Source organism: Coloeus monedula (assembly GCF_965178545.1).
Source record: "Coloeus monedula genome assembly, chromosome: 2".
In the NCBI taxonomy this organism is placed as follows: Eukaryota; Metazoa; Chordata; class Aves; order Passeriformes; family Corvidae; genus Coloeus; species Coloeus monedula.
Window position 1 is genome coordinate 112,640,150 of NC_138782.1, and position 18,295 is coordinate 112,658,444.

The 18,295-nt window shown below is 40.1% G+C and overlaps 1 protein-coding gene across 1 annotated transcript in view; it reads left to right on the top strand.

The window, feature by feature from the left end:
* The window catches only part of KLHL29 (kelch like family member 29), a gene marked incomplete at its 3' end in the record, with an annotated part of 389,918 nt that overhangs the window by 60,489 nt on the left and 311,134 nt on the right, over positions 1 to 18,295 (top strand). The window contains exon 2 of the mRNA XM_082277061.1: positions 6,521 to 6,627. The remainder of the gene's footprint in view (positions 1 to 6,520; positions 6,628 to 18,295) is intronic.

Here is an 18,295-nt window from a genome sequence, read left to right on the forward strand (position 1 = left end):
GTCAAACCATTCTGTGATTCTGTGACCTTCATCCAATCTCCAGCAAACGTAGTGGACTTCAGTGAATTGCGAAGTTGACTCTAAGGCAATCTACCCTTTTCTCCAGACTGTATGTATTTGTCTTCAAAGAACCCTCACTATCAGGGTTAAAAATTTTTAACTGAACATACATGATCCATTAGAGCCCTGTAATTTTTGAATAAACAGTCTTTTCAGTGCTTTATTTTTGCATGGGAATAGTTTACATATCTTTTTTTGAAGCCCAGACATATCAATAGCTTTCCTTGAGCTTTTAATGGGAATTAAAAAACAAATAAACTTGAAATGAGTTAAAGTTTTTACTTGCATCCTCATAGTGATCTCATTTTGAGTCTTAACTACAGCATACCACAGAGCTTAATGTCATCTGGATAAAGCAATTCTATGTTTAACGTGGTTTAGGGGAGGGATAGTGAATTACATGCTCTGAGGATGGGCTCCTAAAGTGTCTCTCTGCATTTCTTTCTGGAACTTTGTTCAGTTGGTTTAGTGTGTATGCTTTGACTTCATTTCCAGCATCAACTTTTCTTTTTTAAAGAAAAAGATGGGACTTGATAGATTATTAATGCTGTCTATCTGATCCTCTAGGTCTATAAACTCATTACTAACCTGTAATATCTGTACATCTTTTAGTGTTTTGAAAGCATTTTTTAAATAAAAATGCATCTGTAAATTATCTTGGCAAACTTTGTCATAATTGCTCATTGCATTTGAGTTCGCAAAAATAGCTTTGTTTATGATGTGGTATTTTTAATGGCATATTTTACTGTTTCCATTTAAACTTCGAAGTGACATCTTTGTTTTTCCCCTTTAAAGAGCAGCATAATCCAGATGTCTGTCAAGAGTTGTTGATGTAGCATTTTATGAGTAATCCTTCTGTTTGAGGTTTTTGTTTTGTCAGAACTGTTTGCCAAGCTCTTATGAAGCTCCCTATGAATATTATTGGTGTATACTTCCTTTTAAAGAAGTGATTATCCAGGCAGGAATACAAACTCAACAGCCAGTTCTAAACCACAAATGTTTTCTCAAAAGCTATGTGATGTCATAGGAGGAGTTTATTTGTCAATGTATATGTGAATATTATTTCCCCCTTCCCTTTCCACTTCTTAATGCTTTGAGGCACAGGCCAGCATTCGATTTTGGAGGACTTCAACTATTGCACAGAGTGACCTCAGGGTTACTGTGTGTGTGTAAATCTTTGATAAAGAGGTGTTCACAGTTCCCAGCCTGTTTTCAGAGATGTGAGTGTGATTGTGAGAAACTTTCAGTAAAACATGCCAAGTAGCCTCAGGTATCCAGCAATTACCATTTCAAACTCAGAGCTGATAGTACAGGGATGCTCTCATTTGTTGCTGCTAAAAAGTTTTCTATAAATATTTGAACAATGTGCCTGTGCAGACATTCTTCTCAAGTCATTTTTTCTCAGGTAGTTTCTTAGTTTAGGTGGCTGTGGCTTAAATTCTTTGGACCTTAGTGAGGACTGGCAGCATTGCCAGGCTGTTCCCAAGCATTTTAGAATCCTTATGGCTTGCAAATGCCCTGGGATCTGCAGACCTCGCAGCATTTTAGCTTGCAAATTAGTAGTTGGCTGGTTGTCATTTGGGGAAAAGAGAGAGCTGCAAATTCTGTAATAAATAATATATTAGGGTAAACATAACAATAGTATTCTGGAGACATCGTGGTGCAGAGCAGTCACTCCTTCCAGTAAAGCCAGATTGGACTGTGAAAATGGATGCATCCTTCATTTCCAGCCCTGCGTTTTATTTTTTCTATCCCAGCCTGCAGCTCTTGGCTGCAGCTCTGGTGAACTTCTGTGTAGCTTCTTGTGGGATCTGTAATTAGTCCCTTCTCAGACCACTTGCTCAGTTCTGGCAACAGTAGGACAACAGGTCACACCAGGCATTATAGAGCTTTTCATGCTAAACATGCCAAAGATAACAGAGTAAGATAACAGCACACAGTTGTCCCTTACCTGGCAGCACTGACAGCTTTGGGGGTGTTGGTCCGTATTTACCTCTCGTGTCCAGACAACTTCCCAGGCGTGCTCAGCTTGGCTGTGTGCAGTGACTGTTGTGATTTGGCAGATACACTGCCTATAGCACCCTTCTGCTGCCTGTGAGACTTCTACAAAGCTTGCCTAGGAAGTTTGTACTTTATGTTGGAGTCTTCCCCCCCCGGCCCCCGATTTGCTTTCCTTTGCCTTGTTTATTTGCAAAGAGAGGGTGTTCGCTGGCCAGTATTTCGTTCCTGTTCTTCAGCCCCTGCCCCAGGCTGTGGTACCTGACATGGGGGAGGTTGTTCACAGGGCAGAGCATCTTGTAAAGGGCATTTTTAAAGCACTTTTTGCTTCAGAGTTGATTTATAGCTTGTCTGCACAGGCAAGCTTTCATAAAATATTTTTGTGTTAACTTTTTCTGGTTAATTAACCTACAGTAACTATATCCACATCCTTGGCTTTATCCTTCGTCTTTTCCAAATGCTTTTTTCAACCACAAGTGAGATGTGGGAAGGCACTGCATGAAGCATTGAATCCTCAGTGTTGTCCATGTTGTGTACCTCTGCTGTTAAGTGATCTCTTATTCAGGGAGGCTCTGGAACAATGAGTTCCTCACTACAGTACTGAGTTGCCAGATGTTGCTGCCTGCTCCTTACCTTTCTTCAGATCCGCTGTATTGCTTTTGGATACTTTGTCTGTGACAGAGAAGCTCTGAAACAGTGTCTTGCTGCATAAAAAAATTGTGGGTTTGGCTTGACATCGTATGAAATCATTGTCTCCCTCACCCTCTTTTCTGATTTACTACTTAGAGCTGAGCTTTCTGCTAGCTGCTTGTGCTGTCACCATATCTCATCGTTTGCTGGGGCAATTCTCCTTGATGAGAATTCTTCTTTGGCCAACCCAGAACTGTAGAGGGGAGTCCAACTGATGACAGCTGCTCTCTCCAAAAGATCCAGACCTGCTTCTCACTGACCAGGTCTTTCATGCCAAAGGCTCTTCTGATTATTCCATCCCTTCATGAAGATATTCATGTTGATGAGAGGTGAGCTGATGCCAACCTTCTATAGAAGCAGCCTGCAGCTGAAGAAAGAGCTCTCTCCTTCAGGAAGGAAGTGGTGCAGTGTCTAAAGTAGGTAGCTTTAGATCCAGTTGCTTCAAGTTACTTAATTTAGAAGCTTAGGCACAGGACAGAATACTTAACCTGTCCATTTTGCAGTAGTTAGGCTCCCGAAGGAGAGATGAGGCTGCTGCTGTAGGCTCCTGTAAGGCACCTTCAAGACAATTGAATGGAGGGAATAGGGGTTTTACTTCTGTGCAGGATAGTATGCTATGATGAGAGACAACCTTTGGGTTTGCTGTTGAAAGCTCCTTGCTGTGTTTCTGCCTTTTCCAGTTTCAATATATTATTTTAGTGGTTCAGAACTGCCTGGCAGATGCTGCTCCCCCTCAATGGTAACTGCAGTAAAGTTTTGGTGAGCTTAAAATCCCTTCCTATAAACAGCCAAGATTTTCTAACGCAGGGAAAGCAAAACTCACCCAAATACTAGTAAATAATGTAAATTGTAGTATGTTAAAGACCATTAAGTCTGTCGTCCTATTTCCCCAAATGATTTTTGCACTTCTCTGGAACTGTGTGTCCAAGAGTAAGCAAACAGATTTTGAACTTTGGCCTGTCTTTGCATACCATTTTCATGGTGACAAGTAATTGCCTTTCTTGCTCCTTCGTTTCCTTCTGATTCTTCTTTCTTCAGATGCCCCATATCCAGCTCTGAGTTCTATTTTGCCTTTCTGTATCACTGTCTAGAGCCTGCAATATGCTTTGTAAATATTCTTCATGTCTTTCATTATTGAGGTGAGATAGAAGAAGGTTTCCTTCATACAAAACTGTCATTGGCTTCTCAGGCTTCTTCCCTATCTGAAACCCATTTTATTTTTATTACTCTCAAAGGTTTTTTTCCTGTCCTGTGAAGTTCTGGAACGAGAGTCCTGAGGTGGCTTTGAGAAGTGTGTGTTTCCCTAAGGAGATCTTTCAGAGTAGCTCTGGCCTAGTGTTGCCCTTGGAGATGATAGGGTAACTATGATGGGATGAGTCACCATGCAAAACAGAAATTACTCCCCTGAGTAATTTCCCCTTTTTTCTTTCCATAAACTGCCTCATGAAAACAATGCTCTTTTCAACAAACTAAAAGCAAAACTAAGAAAAGATTCTATTTTTGTCTGAGTGCTTTTAGGCAGTCCATGCTATATTCCTTAGTCATCTTGTGAAAGTCAGAAATACTCAATTAAAAAGTCACAACAATGTATTTAAGAAGTGTTAAATAGATAAATACATAGACCAGCTATGTGAAAATCCTTAGCTCCAAAATGAATCTAGACCTGTGAAGAAGACAGGCTCAGGAAGAGCGTGGAGCTCTGTATGATGGAATGAACTGTAATGATGAGCAATAATGTGGTTAAGATGTTTACATATCCACACCTTCCCCAGCCTTTCATGTGCTTCCTCTTTTATTATTTTATGTTTTCAAGAAACTAATACGTAGCTGGCTAGTGGTTAGACAGCTCTCAGTTTTTTCTGCATGTAAACGTTCTATGTGTTTTATTGAATCACAGAATGCTTTGGGTTGGAAGGAACCTTAAAGGTCATATAGTTCCAAGCCCCCTGCCATGGGCAGGGCACCTTCCACTAGGCCAGATTGCTTAACCAACATCCAGCCTGGCCTTGAACACCTTGAGATTCCTTAGATGGTCTTGACCCTGATCTTATCCCATAGTGGATGGTTCTTCACTCCCCCAGTCCCTGCCTGAGACTCGGGCAGTGTGGCTGGAGCGCCTGTGACTGCAGACTGAGGCAAAAAAGTCACTGACTATCTTAATGTTCTCCATATCCCAAGTAACTAGATTTCCCATTTCCTTCTGGAGAGGGCCAACATTTTCCCAAGTCTTCCCTGTTGTCACAGAAATACCTATAGAAGCATTTGTTGTTGCCCTTGATGTCCTTGGCCAGATTTAATTCTCTCAGCACTTTAGCTTTCCTAACCTGATTTGGGATGTTATTCATCTAGCCCTAATCTCATCCTTTTAAACTTTTTTTTAGTGGTCTGATCTTTTTTTTCCCCCTCGTTTCTCAGGCTGATGGTGCATTGTGCCTCTCAGCCAGCTCTCATTACAGATCATTCATTGCAGCATGAGCCATTTGGTCAGCTAGTCAAGCCAAAGTTGCTATATGCTTCATTTGCAGAAATATAGTAGGAATTTAGCAGTTTTATTAAACTCTTAATGGGGCTCATTGCCTGACTGATCCACAAAGTGACCTTGGATAAGTCATTTAGTTTTTCTGTGTGCTTCTGTCTCTTGTACCCTTACCGTCCTCAACTTCACCACACCTCTTTGGGCTGTAGATATTCAGCACTGAACCAGTTTCAGGCTTTCACAAGGGAAATTATTTGGTCAGGATATTTAAACATAACAAAAGTCATACAAATATTCCGAAATAATATCCTAGCAGGGTAGGGAGATAACTTCCAAGGGGATGTTTTTGCATGGTAAACTTTCCATAGCTTGCAGGTTGGATTAGTGAAGTGTTACTCTACCACTTCAAAATTATTATAAAGCCACAAAATATAAAGATTATATAAAAGGAAAAAAAGGCTTAAATTGAGGCATTGGGATAGGAGCCCTGATTGCATTGCAGAGAGAAGTGCACTGTAAACTTCAGATTCAGATTGTATCAACTCAATTACATGTATGCAGCAATCTTGTCATTGTAAGAATCTTCTTGGTAGAAACTGAAACTCCAGTGCTAAAAACATGAAATCAATAGGCACTGTTATATCCACTTAAAAAAAAAAAAATTGTATTGATTTACAGATAACAACAGCAGTTCATTCTTGCAGGATTACATGCCACTTCCTGTCATAAAGATTACTTCAGTATGTATTGCATGTGAGATGGAGAATGTAGGGATAAAACTGCTTTGCTTTAATGAATAGTCATTTTACTCTGTGCATTAAAATGAGATATATTCCTTTAAATTTATCTCCAGGGATTATTTTGATTTCATGGGCAAACTGTGTGTTACCAAAGACTCTAGAATGCTATTAAACTTTTAAATAGTCTTAGATTGCCTTGTTTTTGCAAGTGCTTGAACTCATCCTCTCTTTGATAGCAACTAATTAAGCAAAATATCGTGCTCTTTCTGGTCTCCTCCACATCCTTGATTAGAGGGTTAACACCATGTTATCTTGGGTATTAGATGTTCTTTGCTAAACCCTGAGCATCTATCAGCATCTAACTCTCCGTGCTTTGTAACAAATTTTCTGTCGCCTTCTGGGGTTTGAGTTCTCCATGCTGATCATGGTGGTCTCCCATTGAGCAGCTTTCTTTTTTATTTTTTTCTGGTGCTGTGATTCATTTGAAGCCTGTTCTCATTATGCCTAGGTGATTTCATCTTTGTGTATTAAAGTAACTCTTTTCAACTCTTTCTAGGTAATCTGGCTTCCCAGAAATCTTCTGCTAAATGCAAGGGTTTGCTGTCCTGTTTACTGACTGTTACACCTGAGGCTGATTTTGATACAGATTCTGGATATCGCAGGGTAAGTGTGCAGATGTCTCTTTTTTTTGTGGGTTTTTGGTCATGGTCTCTTCCTTGCTTACACAAACACAATTTGGGCTCTGCTTTCACTTTCAGTGATGGCAGCAAGTCCCTATTGCAGCACGTGCAACTGACCATCTGTGTTATAATAGAAAAATATTGTAACATGATAAATGCTAATGCTGTAAACCTGATCAGGAGTATTTGAATTTGGTGGTGTAGCTCCAAGAGGGAGCAAATTTTTTTGTGTATATAGGCCTAGACTCAAGGGGCCATATCTTATAAAACTGTAAAAAGCTGTAAGAGGCTTGTTTGGGTGTTGTGAACTTGGAGTTTTAAGCTGATAAAAGTGCATGTATTTTTATATTCCAAGTGATATGTTCTTCATAGTGTGTTGTCTCGGTCATTGAGACAAAACTTCAGGAGGAAACACTCTGGAGTGAGTGTCTCCTCCGAAGGGAAAAGGGCCTCCCCTTTTCCTCCGTCAATGAGACAAACAGGTCACAAGAAGTGAAAGTGGGAAAAAGAAACCAAACTGTTTATTAACACACAAAAAAACCAGGGTAGAACAGGATAAAAAAAACCCTCAAAATACAACAAATTCCCAGAGAGGGAACAGACCCCCAGTCTCGGACCAGCCGGGCCCACCCTGCAGGCTCCCTGGACCAGCGAGGAGAGAAGGGAGGCAGTGAGGCAAGGGGAAAGGAAGGGAAAAAAGAACAAGAAAAAAAACCCAAAAGAACCTTTTCCCAGCTAGCTGGAACAGAAAGGAAACCAAAAAGCAGCACAGCGCTCCCAGCCCACTCCCTCCCGAGCCCCTGGAGCCATTGGGCTGAGCCGTTCAACTGCCCCCTTGGGTCCATGTTAAGGGCACAGCGTCCTTGGGCATTGAGCGCACGGTTAAGGAATAAAGCGGCTTCGTAACGTCACCCCAGGACGTGTACGTAGTAAAAATATCCGTGAAGTTTGCAAGATTGAGTTCAAATATTTGGAAAAGGGAGATTAAAGGTTAGTCGGTTTCTTGGGGTCATGGGGAGGGAAAAGAAAGAACTGATTCCCTCTCTTATCCAATTCTACTACGCACATTACAGTAGAAACTTTAATACTTCATTGTTGAGTGACTCTCGTGGAATTTTTCACCTCCTGCCTACAGGAGGGAAGTTCAGTTTTGTGAACAGAGATTTGATTTTTCTTTATTTTTGCCTCTTCCTCAGTCTTGATCCTCTGCTTTCACCTTCTGTTTCAACCTGCTATTTTTCTTGCTTTATTCCCTTTTCTAGCTTCTTTTTGCACTTCTCTCTGTTTTTCCGTTATGGAGCTAATCTTACCCTCTTACACCATTTCTTGTCCTCCTGGCCTCCTTTGATCAGCTGTCTGGCTTCTTCCATCCAGATACGTAATTTTCTGGTATAATTCAGGCTGGAAAACAACTGCAGTTGTCTAGTTCAGTCTCCTCCTTGGAGCAAGATCACTTCAAACAGGTTGCAGTTGGGTTTTGAGTATCTGCAAGGGTGCAGACTCCAAAGTTTTGTTAGACCCCTGTTACCATGTTTCACTACCTGATGAAGGATATTTTCTTCATTTATAATTTGAATTTTCATTTTTGCAGCTTCTTCGTTCTTGTCATATTGCTGCCCTTTCAAGAATAGGCTCTCTGTGTTCTCTTTGCACCTTCCCTTTGGGAAATTGGAAAACATAGTGAGATCTGGGAGAGACCTCTGTTCTAGCCACCAATAATCCTCCATTGGACTTTGTCCAGTATGTCAAAGCCTTCTTGTTCTGGAGGGCTCACAAATCCTGCAGGGGAGGGGAGGATTTCTTCCCTGGGCCTGATGGCTGTGCTCTCACCAACGCAGCCCAGAATGGACATGCTTGGGTTTGTTTGAAGGGCATATTGCTGGCTCAAATTGTACCCACTGTCTGTCAAGACTACCAAGTCCCATATTATTTTATTTTTCATTTTTTCAGTCTGTTTAATCTTTCTCATACACTGTCATGCATTCCCTACTTCCAGCGTTTGCTCTTTCTTCACAGGATTCCTTATTGAACACCTCAGTATCCCCAGTGCATCCTCGTCATAATGTTTCTGGCAACCTCTTCCCATAAATGTGCGTGAGCTGTACTCTGGAAACGGTGAAACACTTTTGGAAATGTGTTTATTTCCATGAGCAGCCAGCTTAAAGCTTTACATGTAGCTCTGATAATTTAGAATCCTTTTTTCAATTCTTACCATTGTTATTCACAATAGGTCAGGAAATTTTGTGTATGCTTAGGTGTGTACAAGTGTGCATGAGAGAGTGTATTTAATGCTTTTTTCTGTACTGCCAGTACACAGCTATAAATAGTGTCTTTAATAATAATACATATATGAAACTGTTTCTGGAAATTGAGTCTGATTTATGAACAAGACATATTTTATATTCCTTCTTTTTGTTTGTCCCTGCATGTGTATGTGTGTGTGTGATGCTACAAATTGCAATGCCAACAACTGTAATTGTAGTGGTAGTTCTGCTCTTTTTCTTTTTTTAGTCACCCTCACGATGAGTAACGTATCCACTTTTCCTGTATTTTAACAGAGCATATATGTTGGGAGGTACGCCAGAGAACAAACACTCTAGGAATAAGCTTGGACATGATGATCAAATGGTTCCTGGGGAAAGGAGACATAGTCCTGTGCTCCTGGAAGCTTTGCTGACTGATACTTTGAGGGAAGGACCAAAAGGGCAGCAGTAGTTCAGTGCTGATCTCATAATTACTAGTTTGGCCAGGGTGGCTGGAGCTCTCCTGTCCAAATCCCTCTGTTTATATCTACCGAGGAGGGGAGCAAAAGAATGGGGGGGGCAAGTGAAGCAAAAAGGGGGTAAATATACCAAGTCAGGGGAAGAAACAATTGAGCAGAAAATAAGAGCAGTGGAAAGGAAAAGAAAATGTACAGAAAGGAGGATAAAGACTTTAACTTGCAACAAAGTGTTTTGGCTTTAATTCAGAGAAGTGTTGTCCAACTCAAGAAGAAGTGGTTACACTAGTGCAGCTCATACAGAAATGAGTGACAGTTTAATTCACTTTCTGTGGTGGGGAATGTCTAGTAAATCTGGCTTGTGATAAGTTGCCACATTTCCTAGTCACATCAGTATGAAATGTCTGGGATAATCTTAGGCTGAATATCCACTTACTGCAAAGTGATTCTGTTGGGCTGTGGGATGCCCATGGGCGTTACTGCTATGGTGCCTATGATCTGGTTATACAGCATATATATAACAAAAGAATTTTGAAAACTAGTAATTTGGAAATGAGAAGGCAGGTGTATCCAGGCTTCCTCTTGGAGGCTTCTGTTGCATGTGAGAAGTTGTTTGAAAAGGGCCTGAGTTCCAGGATGGACTCTCCTTGTCTCCTTCTGGTAGCGGGCTGCATGTAGGCATTGCACACTTGTCTGTCTCACCCATTTTTGGATATTCCTCACTCAGCTGTTCCCCTTAAAAGACCTTACAACTCAGTTTTTCTGAAGGATATAAAAAGTATTTCTGCATGTTGACTGTAGCCCTGTATATCCTGAAAGTCACGTGTGGTTGCAGATTTTGTATTCCAGTTGAAGAAGTACTTAACCCCAGTGTTTTCTGGTTCAAACTGAATTAATTTTCACTTACAACAGTGCGAATGGTGGGAAGGAATTTGAAATGAAGTTGAGAGCTGTTTCAGTGATGAAGTTATTTTAATAACTGTGGGTCTCCCTGCACAGCAGACTGATAGCTTTTTGGAGTATTTCTTAGGAGGAGGGAGGGTCAGGAAGGTGTGTAAACTCCAAGCGAGACCTCAAATGACCACGTGTCTTTAGGAGCTTGAACACAGTGATTGTGTTTTGCTTTTCATTTTTCACAGTTTTCAAGTGGGTGAAAGCAAAGATTTGGATTTGTTCCATTTTATCCCTTTCAGGAGAAGAAGCAAGCTGAATAAAGTAGAAAAAGTCCAGAAATCCAGGGCCACACTTCTTGTGTGAATTTGTGATAAGCTTTGGGATGCAGCAGAGAAACCAAATAGCAACCTCACTTGTCTTTGGGATGGTATTCAAAGAACAATTCAGTTTGGGAATGACCTTGGAGGGGTCATCTTGTCCAAACTCCTGCTCGAAGCAGGCAAACTGCAGAGGCAGGGCAGGTTGTTCAGGACTGTGTCCATGTCCAGGCAAGTCCTTTAATACTCCTGAGGATGAGGGCTCTGCAGCCTCCCCACACAGCCATCCTGCTGGTTAGCCACCTGCTCTGAATTCTTCTTCCTTTTCTCTTACCAGATTTTCCCTTCATATAAGCTTGCGCCTGTCGCCTCTCTTACTGCACACCCTAGGAAGATTCTGGCTCACCACATGCTCCAGACCTTTAACCATCCACTAAATCATGACAAACTGGAGATGTATGATTATGAAGAGCTCAGATCAATGTTTCCCAAGCACCTATGAATCAGGCAGTATTTTTTGAGTTTGCATCCATTTAACAGTATCTGTGTTGGTGTTTGAGGTTTTATTATTCTTTTTTTTTTTTTGAAAGAGGGCTCTGATTTTACTGTGCTGTTATATCAGGGAGCAAGGATGGAGTGAAGCACAGACAGCACTCACTCCAACATCTCTGTAGGTGCCAAAACAAAAACACCTGTGTTCCTTTCTGCCTGTAGATAATACATGTCAAATAGACGTGGATTTAGTCACAAAGCTTGGAGTTGGATGTGGTTCCTGTTCCTGTCTCTTCCACAGCTGTCTTAGAAATAGTCGTGCCTTGACTTCCATGCCTTTAAAATAGAGATTATTCACTCTTATTCACAAGAGTACTACAAGTCCTACAGTAACTGTTAAATGCTTTTAGTTACTTAGGAGAAAAGTGCTATAAAAAAGTTAAAATATGTATTTTTATGATATAAACTATATGTTTGTAGTTGCACAGCTTTATGTTAACTCCATATTCTTTGTAGGCTGCTTTTAAACCTAAGAAGTGTTATTCTGTAATGTCTTGTGTTACTGTACAAATTGGATGCTTTTATCCAAATTATGTGTTGGAAATCGAAGGTGGCAAGCACAAGGGTTGTTAGGATAGCCTTTTTTTCACACAGAAGATTTGGAAGTAGAAACAAAGCTTAGAAACTTAATTCTTTTAAAAAGTAAGTCCTTTCATAAAAGCAGTTAAGTATTCTTTCTGTCAGCTTTAATAATAATGAGCTTTCTGGTGCTGGGATGAGCGATAATTGCAAATGGCAAAAAGTCATCAGAATGTTGTTGCTCAGATTGCAGATTTTATTAATCGTAAAAGAAATGATTCACCTAGAAAGGCTGTTTTAGAAGTGCTCATTTACATGAAGATTTGCTGCCTAATTTATTTTGTTTAAAAGAAAAAAATATCACAAAAACCCACAACCAGGAACCCACATAAACTTAGTCCTGTCCTTCAAAACCCTGATTATTTTGTCCTTCCCATCTAGTTTGCTTATAATGCCATCTGTATTCCTGCTTATCAGTGGGACCAATCTTATTTTTGCCTTCTCTTTCTCACAAATGTACGTGAAGCTTCTTGGAATTATTTTGTAGCTGAATATTGTGCATCTTCCCTGCATGAATTTCTTCCACATTTAAAAAGGATGTTTATCTTTTATGAATGACTTCTTGGGTAGATGAGTTTTTTGGCCCTTTACATGTTTCTGATCTTGTGAGGTGTTGGGATTTGCAGATATAAATTAAATTTTCATCTGTTTTCTCCCACTCCTTTTATGTTGTTTTCAACATGAGTCTTGAGTTAGTAAAAAAATGGAGCACATCCTTCACTCTAAGAATACAATTAGTCAGTGAGCCTGCCCTGTGAGCTTAAAACAGGGTACATGCTAAAGGATCTCTTTAATTGGGGCTTTGGATGGTAAACTCTTCGGGGTAATGGTGCAGCCTTTACATGTTCCTGCTAGAGAATTCATACAGAGAGCATTGCTACGGCATGAATATTGAACAGCTGCCTGCCCCTTATTCCTTATGCTGAAATATTAATACAGCAGTGATTCTGCACCTAATCGTGCTGAGATCAGGTGTGTGTAGGTAATCCTACTGACAATATCCCAATATCCTGCATGCACCCTAGCCTTCCTGTGGGATCACACCTTCCTGGACCATGCCGAGCACCAATTGCTCTCAGTAAATCCACAGCTTCTGTTGCTAAAATGATGATGGGCTCTGCTCCTGGCTGTGTGCCAGCAGGTCAGCCTTTCAACCTGTGGAAGGACAGTAACCCCAAGGGGGCAATAAAGCTGCTACTCATCATAGCAAGAGTGAGTTCAGACGTGCAGATGGAGAAGCACTTTACTATAATGCCCATTGTGATAAAGCTGTCTTTGAACCTTACCAGTACCAAACTGAGATCCTTCACCTGGTATTGTCATCACTTGGGCCTTTTCAGGATCAGGTTGCAGGAGAGTTTGTGGCAAATCCTCTAAGGAAGCACAGAATTCCTGTGCCCTGCCATGCTTTGGGCTGTAACTTGAAAACAGGATTTCACAGGATTGATGTGGCAGACTTCTTAGTCTGTTTTCTAAACTAATATTTAAAGTATGCCCCGCCAGTTCTGGTCTCAGAGTTGGCTGTTGAAACTCTAATGTATTTTAACACAAAATTATGCAGGCTGAAGTGAAGTTCGGTATGGCAGTGGAGCAGATTCTTCTGTGTCATGTATATTTGAAAGCTGAGAAAGCTTCTGCTGCAGTCAGACAACACTGGCTTGTCAAATTGCTCACGAACTAAAAGATTGCTCTTGGATGGAATTAATTTGCAGTATCTCATTTACTATCTTAGTTTTGTCATGAATTTCCCCTACTCGGCAGCCTGAAATGCCAAGTGAAAAAGTGTTTCAGTGGGAGATAACATAATATATTAAGAAAATGTTATTGATCACAGTACGCTTTTACTGGAAGATGACTTTTTCTGACCGGAACACAAGGGACTTTGCCTTGTTATAGTAGGAAAATGTATTGTAATATGCAAACAGGATTATTGTTAAGGTCACAGCAACTTTGTTTTTACATTCCACTTCCTCTGGAAGCGAGCTTCTCCACAATTAATGGTGTCAGCTGGGCTGGAGTGAGAACAATTTCAGTTTTGAACTTTCAAGCAAAAGATTGCAGCAAGTGTTTTTGGTTTTTGAAGTAAGGAAACAAATACTGTTTTCCACATCACCAAGGGTCAGAACTATAATTCGAAAGGGATTATTGTAAGCATTTCATTATGATGATGGACTGCTTTGTGGTGGTTCTTTGTCGGAATCAATTAATGCACATTTCCTCATCACATGTGTTTTATATATACGTTACAGACAGAAAATGTTGTATATTTGGGTTTAGAGTGGCTTCCACACACAAGGACTATGAGGCACTTAATTTTTCCACATAATGTGGGAAGAATACCCAGGTGGAAGAGTCCATGTTGCTCACAGACATCTTATGTGGGTCTATGGACATAATTACTCTGCAAAGCATGAAGGCATAAATTTGTGATGGGATGCCCAGTAAAGGCAACTTTAGGACGAGGACACTTTTAAACATGTTTGATAAGGAGAGCTCCCACTGCATAAACAGTAACTCAGAGCCATTAAAATCCTGCTTGCAGTGAGGTTGCTTTCTGCTGAAGGGCTCAAAACTTCCCCTCAAGGGTAAGCATGTCATTAAGATGATAATTCTTAAGTTATTTTGAGCTATTTCTAATGAAAGTCATCCAAAGCACGTGCTGCAAAACTTTACTCTTCACCAAATCTTATCTCTGTGTGATTTAAGTTATAGTCATATGAGCCATGTTAATTTCGACTGGAAACACAAACTCTCTTGGAATAAATCAGTGAAGGTTGCACTGCAAATCCAAGAATATTGTTTTTTCTGTTAGTTTTCCTTTTGCCCTGCTGCACTTCCAACATATCCCTCCAGTGGTTTTCTCTGTTTTTGTTGCAATAAATCTCCACTTCAGTGAATTTGAAGATACAAACCTGACTGCAGAAATTAATCTCTGTTACAGTAGTGGGTTACTAACCTGCTCAAGGTTTCCACATGGCAAAATGATTTCTTCACTTTAAGCAACCACTTCCTATGCAGGCAAAGTACTGTTACTAAAATGGTTGTTTTATCCTGAAATTTAATTGTATTTCTTTGCTGCATTTTCTAATTCAGTTTGTACAATGAGAAGTTGTTGTAAATCAGAAGAACAGACCTTGGTTGTGCGCAAGACCTATTTCCCTGGTCTCCTTTTTCAGATGCCTCTTCTAGCAGGAGAGAGACCACTTTGTTATTAAAGCAAGCAGAATGTAAAGGTTTAGATTTTGGCTTTTAAAAGAGTGAAAACAAAACCAAACCACAAGTCCCTAGATTTTCTTTTTGCTCTTTTTTGCCACCGGAGTTTGGTATGGTTTATTTAGCACAAGAAACATGACTTGACTTGCAAGGGTAGTAAAGGTTAATTGCTGGACTTCCCGCAAAAACTAATCCATTGTTTGTGCTTAGGATGTTTAAAAATACACAAAATACTTTCTATTTTCCTTCATGGCTTAAAGAGAAGCAGAGTTACTACCACCACTTCACTTCCCAGTCCCCATGGGACTTTGTTTTAAAGCAACTTGGCTCATAGGATCAGCTCAGCTTGTGTGGATGTCTGCCCTGTGGGACTCGTGCTCCTAAAGATGCTTTATGTTGCCACATGTTTTCCTGCTACTTGGCAGGAAAATGATGCTCAGCTTTTGTAATTCTCATCGTCTTCCCAAGATGTGCCAGAGCTCACCCTGCTCACCAAGCCTCTCTTGTGCAGACATGAGTCTCCAAAACGCAGTGGCAGTTCAGGACGGCTGGTAATGTGTCCCCGTCAGCTGTGTTCAGTAAGGATAGGTAGAGTTTCAACACGTGTTGTTTAAAAACAACTCTATCAACACAGCTGTTCAGCATTTCCTCACAACCTTTTGTGCTTAGCTCTCCAGAATGCTGTTTAAAATACCACTGGAATCAGCTACATCTGGCCAGCCCCTTGCATGAACTCAGGTATTAGTTTGATGTGCCTGAAAAGATGAATTATTTACACATAAGTCCATTTAGTTTTCACGTTCCCTATCTTCATGAACTGAAAGATGAGTGGAGGGAGGGAGGAAAAAGAGAAACCCCATGGGAGAACAGTTTGTGCTGCTGAAATCATAGCTACGTTGTTTTATTTGGTTTTTTTTAATGGTTCTTGGAGGACATGGTAAACACAGCGAAGGTACTGCTCACTTTTACTGCATCTTGTGCTGAGTGTGAGAATTCAGTAGTAAGCAGAAAAGACAACAGTCTATAAAATCCCTTTGTATGTTTGTAGAATAGTTTGATATAATGACATGAAAGATATCTCTTAATCTATGCATCTAATTGTAATGCAGTAAAGAACAGCTTCTCTGCTTACGAGTATGTGAGCAAAAACATTTACACTGAACATTTATGAGGACACAAAGAGGTGGTTCTTTAGGAACAGAAAAGGCTTTCTAATTTGTTTTTCCTGCTTATAGGAGTTTTGGTGTTTTGTTTTTTTCTAAAAAGCCTTTTGCATGGAAAAGATAAAACAAAAGATGCAGATAAATTGGAAGAGGTGGTGGGGTTGTAGTGGGAAGATGAGGGCCAGATTTGAGTCTTCCTTTGCTCAGTAGTAAGCCTGCTCCTGAGCTGCTTCACATCCCCGGGAGAGGTGGCTCTATACAGCCTGAATTTGAATAATAGAGTTGCCATTAGCCTTCAACATAAAAAAGATGATTGGCTGTATGCTTGATTTACGGGAAGGCTGAAGTGGTGAAGTATACGGTACACCAGGGGATATTTATGCCGCTAATGCTTAAAACACAGCCCAGTGTTCTGTGCACTGTAGATGCTTTCAAATGGCAAAAACAAAGGTGCGAATAGCAGTAAATCCAGTTATTCTGATAGTTGAATGGCCCCAGATCAGGATCAGGCTGTGCAGTCTCTTCAACATGCAGAGCAAGTCTGGTAAAGCCCCTGTTTAGTTACTGCCTGTTACAGGATTATCAGCTTTGAATCAAAGAAAATAATTTCAAATATGTTAGCATTTAGGGTATATTGTTTCATCTTCATCAGTTTCTAATGCAAGAATTATTTTTTCCAATTTATGTGCAAATAGGCTTCCAAAATCTGTTGCTGTGAACTGAGATTTTGTCAGATTTTTTTCCTTCATCAAATTACTCCTGTTCTGCTAATAACTGTCAAATGGCACCTCAACTCAGCATTTTCTTGATTTATCTTCCCTTCAGTAGCTAACAGTAGCTCTCTGAGGTGTATCACTTGGCTGCTGTACAAACAGGCTGCTCTTAAGGTAGTGAGCTGTGCATTTAAATTTTTTTGAAATGTTACAGCAATTATATTTGATTCTTAGAAGAAAAATTCATTGTTGACTCAAACTGGATGAATTTTTCAAAATGTAGAGGGCTTTTTCTCAGATGTTCATAAGCTGAGTGGACGTTCGTCATCCATCATTCTGTAGTGTCTAAAACAAAATATTAACTCTGTGTTTTAGTCTGTTTTTTCCTAAAGAAAATATTAGTTAGATCTTTCTGCGAAATAATACATTCTGCTCCATTTGCAAAAATCCACCCCTTCCCACGCTTCTTCAGGAAAATACTTTTCAGGGAGGGAGGTCCTGGGGAAGCTGGTTTGGGGTTGGTTAGTAGCTCCCTTAATGTAAAGATGTTCGTGAGGGTTACATCTGGCTGCTTCCTTTCTAAAGGTGTTTCTAATTACAGAGCATTTGCTGAGCTTGGATTAATTTTGTGCGATACAGAAAATTCACCTGAATTCCCTAAAATACCATTTCTGAACAATTTTCTGCATTTAAAGCAATTTATTTCTCTCAACCCTCTATTTGGCGAAAACAGCTACAGGAAAAAAAAAACCCTGGTTGTCTACTAAGCCTCTCCATGCAAAGTGCATATTAGCCCTTCTCCACTCATGAAAGAACTTAAAATTTTGTAGAAGTTGCTTGATATTAAGAAAATGTAGATGCACACCTGTCTCTGTGTGTTTTGTGAACTTGAACCAACAAGATCTATATATCCAAATTATAGTAGCTTTGTCTAGTGTGAATGAGATGCTACTTACATTTTCAGGTAAAAGAAATCAACAACTATTAATTTGGCAGAATTATTTATTTCTTACTGATGATATTTTCAGTGTATCTAATCAGAGCACTCATGAATAGAAATGAAACAATTTAAATAGAGGCAGTGTACATTGTATGATCTTGTTTTCTCAAACTGTTCCATAATGCAGTGAATAAATTTATCTGTTCTACTGAAAAGACTTCTGCAGAAATCATGCACAGTGCTTTCACCTCTATTATTTAATATGACTGTTTTATAACTCTTGGAAGATGGTTATTTCTGCTGCTGCCACAGGCATCTGGAAAAAATGTTCATTTTGGGGCAACAGAAGGGAAAGCAGGCTTAGAGAGTCTGAAAATCCAGGAAGGTGCACCAGGAACACTTAACTGAAAGTTGTGTGGAAAATGATGAAGTGGACTTAGTCCATACCACTCCCCAACCCCAGGAATAGCAAGGTCCAGATTTACAGAAGGTAATGACTGAAGAGAGGCTGGTCTGAATCAGCATCTGAGCTCCTTGGAGGCACAGCAGGAAATGCATCTG